A 5,000-nucleotide genomic window follows, 5' to 3' on the forward strand; every position below is an offset into this window, starting at 1 on the left:
GATGGAGCCTCCTGCCTAGTGTGGACCATAAGGGTTTGGGTGTGGATGGGGCCTGAGTATGGACATGGTTTGGGTGGTGGGGCCCTGGTATGGGCCATGGGGTTGGAGATGTGGATGGACCCCTGCCTAGTATGGACCATGGGGTTGGTGTGGGGGCCCCTGCCTGGTATGGACCATGGGGTTGGGTGTAGATGGGGCCCCTGCCTGGTATGGGCCATAGGGGTTGGGTGTGGATGGGGCCTCCTGCCTAGTGTGGGCCGTAGGGGTTTGGTGTAGATGGGGCCCCCTGCCTAGTATGAGCCGCCAAGGGTTTGGTGTAGATGGGGCCTCCTGCCTAGTGTGGACCATGGGGTTGGGTGTGATGGGGCCCCTGCCTAGTATGGGCCATGGGGGTTGGGTGTGGATGGGGCCTCCTGTCTAGTATGGACCATGGGGTTGGGTGTAGATGGGCCCCTGCCTAGTATGGAGCCATAGGGTTGAGTGTGGATGGGGCCCCCTGCCTAGGCATGGGGTTGGGTTTAGATGGGGCCTGCCTGGTATGGGCCATGAGGGTTGGGTGTAGATGGGGCCTCCTTCCTAGTATGGACCATAGGGGTTGGGTGTAGATGGGGCCTCCTGCCTAGTATGGACCATAGGAGTTGGGTGAGTGGGAGCCTCCTGCCTAGTGTGGACCATGAGGGGTTGGTGTGGATGGGGCCTCCTGCCTAGTATGGACCATGGGGTTGGGTGTGGATGGGGCCTCCTGCCTAGTATGGACCATAGGGGTTGGGTGTGGATGGGGCCTCCTGCCTAGTATGGACCATGGGTTGGGTGTAGATGGGGCCCCCTGCTCAGTATGGACCATGGGGTTGGGTGTAGATGGGCCCCCTGCCTGGTATGGACCATAGGAGTTGGGTGTAGATGGGGCCCTGCCTTGGAGAGCCAATAGTTAGTGTTTCATCCATTCTTATGTTCTGTGTGTCTGCTCTGCATTTTAGTCTGCTGGGGCTGACCTATAGTCCTTCTACCCTGCCTGCACCTTTAGTCAACCTTCCTCTTGATGATCAGCAAATATGGAATATTGAAGTAAGTTTGTGGCGTGTGTGTGTGGGTGTGTGTGGGTGTGTGGGTGGTGTTGGGGTGTGTGTGGGTGTTGGTGTGTGTGTGGGTGGTGTTGGGGTTGTGTGTGGTGTTAGGTGTGTGGGTGGTGTTGGATTGGTGGTGTTGGGGTGTGTGTGGGAGGTGTTGGGGTGTGTGTGGGGTGTTGGGGTGTGTGGGTGTGTGTGGGTGGTGTTGGGGTGTGTGTGGGTGGTGTTGGGGTGTGTGTGGGTGTTGGGGTGTGTGTGGGGTTGTGTGGGTGTGTGTGGGGTGTTGGGGTGTGTGGGTGGGTGTGTGGGTGGTGTTGGGTGTGTGGTTGTTGGGGTGTGTGTGGGGTTGGGTGTGTGGGGTTGTGTGGTGTGTGTGGGAGGTGTTTGGGGTGTGTGTGGTGGTGGGGTGTGTGTGTGGGTGTGTGTGGGTTGTGTGGGTGTGTGTGGGGTTGTGTGTTGGGTGTGTGTGGGGTGTGTGTGGGGTGTTGGGGTGTGTGGGTGGTGTTGGGGTGTGTGTGGGTTGTGTGGGTGTGTGTGGGGTTGTGTGTGGGTGGTGTTGGGGTGTGTGTGGGGGTGTGTGTGGGTTGTGTGGGTGGTGTTGGTGTGTGTGGGTGTTGGGGTTGTGTGTGGGGTGTTGGGGTGTGTGGGTTGTGTGTGGGTGTGGTGGGGTGTGTGGGTGGTGTGTGTGGGTGGTGTGGGTGTGTGGGTTGTGGTGTGTGTGTGGGTGTTGGGGTTGTGTGTGGGTGTTGGGGTGTGTGGGGTGTTGGGGTGTGTGTGTGGGTGTTGGGGTGTGTGTGGGTGTTGGGTGTGTGTGGGTTGGGGTGTGTGTGGGTGGTGTGTGTGGGTGGTGTTGGGGTGTGTGTGTGTGGAGGTGTTGGGGTGTGTGTGGGTAGGTGTTGGGGTGTGTGTGTGGGGTGTTGGGGTGTGTGTGGGGTGTTGGGGTGTGTGTGTGGGGTGTTGGGGTGTGTGTGGGGTTGTGTGGGTGTGTGTGGGAGGTGTTGGGGTGTGTGTGGGTGGTGTTGGGGTGTGGGAGGTGTTGGGGTGTGTATGGGTTGTGTGGGTGGTGTTAGGGTGTGTGGGGAGGTGTTGGGGTGTGTGTGGGAGGTGTTGGGGTGTGTATGGGTTGTGTGGGTGTGTGTGGGGTTGTGGGTGGTGTTGGGGTGTGTGGGTGGTGTTGGGGTGTGTGTGGGTTGTGTGGTGTGTGTGGGGTTGTGTGGGTGGTGTTGGGGTGTGGGGGTGTTGGGGTGTGTGTGGGAGGTGTTGGGGTGTGTATGGGTTGTGTGGGTGTGTGGGGTTGTGTGTGGGTGGTGTTGGGGTGTGTGTGGGTGGTGTTGGGGTGTGTATGGGTTGTGTGGGTGTGTGTGGGGTTGTGTGGTGGTGTTGGGGTGTGTGTGGGGGTGTTGGGGTGTGTGGGGAGGTGTTGGGGTGTGTGTGGGAGGTGTTGGGGGTGTGTGTGGGGGTGTTGGGGAGTGTGTGTGGGAGGTGTTGGGGTGTGTGTGGGGAGGTGTTGGGGTGTGTGTGGGAGGTGTTGGGGTGTGTGTGGGTGGTGTTGGGGTGTGTGTGGATGTGGAGGTGTGGTATGTAGAGTGTGTGGAACCATTCATCCACTCTTGAGTTAGATAAATTCCAGTGCTGCTCCACCCTAACTCAACCTACCCTCACCTAACCTAACCTAACCTAACCTAACCTAACCTAACCTAAACTAGCAAACCTAATCTACCCTAACCTAACCTAACCTAACCTAACTAACCTAACCTCCCTCAACCTAACCTAACCTAACCTAAACTAACCAAACCTAATCTGCCTAACCTGACCTCCACAACCTAACCTAACCTGTGGCTGCCTAACCTAGCCACAACACAACCTGCCTCACCTAGCCTAGCTAACCTAACCTAACCCAACCTAACCTGCCTAACCTAACCAACCTAACCTAACTTCCTAAGCCCACAACCTACCTAACCTAACCTAACCTAACCTAACTAAGCAACAAACCTAACCCCTAACTAACCCTAACTAACCTGCACCCTCACCTAACCTAACCTAACCTAACCTAGCCAAACCTAACTTACCTACCTAACCTAACTAGCTTCTAACCTAACTAGCCTAAGCCTAACCTACTAGCCTAACCCCTAACCTAACCTAGCTAACCCTAACCTAACCCAAGAGCTAACTAACCCCTGGCCTAAACCTAACCTGCCTGGCCTGGCTTCAACCTGGCCTGACATAACCTGGCCTGCCTGGCCTGGCCTGACACAACCTTAGCACAACCTTATCACAACCTGACCTAGCCTGACCTGGCCTGGCCTGGCCTGGCCCAACCTAACCTGACAACCTGCCTGACACCAGCCTGACACCAACCTGCCTCACCTTACCTAACCTAACCAACCCCTGGCCTAACCTTACCCTCACCTAACCTAACCTAACCTAACCTAACCAAACCTAACCTACCTAACCTAACCTAACCTAACCTAACCTAACCAAACCTAACCTAACCTAACCTAACCTAACCTACCTCACACCTAACCCAACCTAACTAGCTTAACCAAACCTAACCTACCCTAACCTAACCTAACCTAACCTAACCTAACCAAACCTAACCTACCCTAACCTAACCTAAACTGTAACCTATGCTTCTAACCTAACCTAACAGGCATAACTAACCCTAACCAAACCTAACCTACCCTAACCTAACCTAACCTTAACCTAACCTGACCTGCCCCTGCCCTGGCCTAACCCCAACCTAACCTAACCTAACCTAACCTGGCCTGCCTAACTAACCCTACTAACCTAGCCTAGCAACCTAACCTAGCAACCTAACCCAACCTAACCTACCTAACCTAACTTCTTACAACCTAACCCCTAGCCTAACCAAACCTAACCTGCCTAACCTTACCCTAACCTAACCTAACCTAGCAAACCTAGCCACCAACCCTAACATAACCTAACCCCTAACCCCAACCTCAACACAACCTTCCTAACCTAACCTAACCTAACCCTAACTTCCTACCCCTAACCTAAACCTAACCTAACCTAACCAAACCTAACCTAACCCCACAGCCAAACCTAACCTACCCTAACTGGCCTAACCTAACCCCTGTAGCCTAACCTAACCTAACCTTCCCTAACCCAACCTAACCTAACCTAACCAAACCTAACCTAACTCAACCAAACCTAACCTAACCTAACCTAACCTGTCCTGGCAGCCTGGCCTGGCTAGCTAACCTGGCTGGCCTTGGCTAACCTAACCTAACCTAACCTAACCTAACCTAACCTAACCTAACCTAACTTACCCCAAGCCTATCCTAACCTGGCCAGGCCTAACTTGCCTAGCCTAACCTAACCTAACCTAACCTAACCTAACCTGACCCCAGCAGGCCTAACCTAACCTGACCCCACCCTAACCTGTGGCCTAACCAAACCTAACCTACCTAACCAAACCTAACCTACCCTAACCCCTAACCTTGCCTGGCCTAACCTAACCTAACCAAACCTAACCTACCCTAACCTAACCTAACCTAACCCCTAACTTCTAACCTAACCAACCTAACCTACCTAACCTAACCTAATCCTACCCTAACCTAACCTACCTAACCTAACCTAACCCCAACCTAACTAACCTAACTAACCAAATTTAACCTAACCCCTTAACCCCTAACCTAACCTACCCTAACCTAACCTAACCTAACCTAACCTAACCTAACCTAACCAAACCTTCCAACCCAACCTAGCCTACCTAACCCTAACCTACCCTAACCTGGCTTAACCTAACCTAACCCCTGGCCAACCATCCTATTTACCAAACCTAACCTAACTAACTGCTTAACCTAACCTAGCCCTAACCTACCTAGCCTAACCTAACCTAACCTAACCTAACCTAACCTACCCTAACCTAACCTAGCCTAACCTAACCTACCCCCAACCTAACCTAACTTC

The 5,000-nt window shown here is 53.8% G+C and overlaps 1 protein-coding gene across 1 annotated transcript in view; it reads left to right on the forward strand.

Annotated features, from left to right (window-relative positions):
* LOC121860472 (cilia- and flagella-associated protein 36-like) overlaps positions 1–5,000 on the forward strand; it is a 27,349-nt gene that overhangs the window by 20,746 nt on the left and 1,603 nt on the right. The window lies entirely within an intron of this gene.

The sequence above is a fragment of the Homarus americanus genome, unplaced genomic scaffold, assembly GCF_018991925.1.
Source record: "Homarus americanus isolate GMGI-L3 unplaced genomic scaffold, GMGI_Hamer_2.0 scaffold30683, whole genome shotgun sequence".
NCBI lineage: Eukaryota > Metazoa > Arthropoda > Malacostraca > Decapoda > Nephropidae > Homarus > Homarus americanus.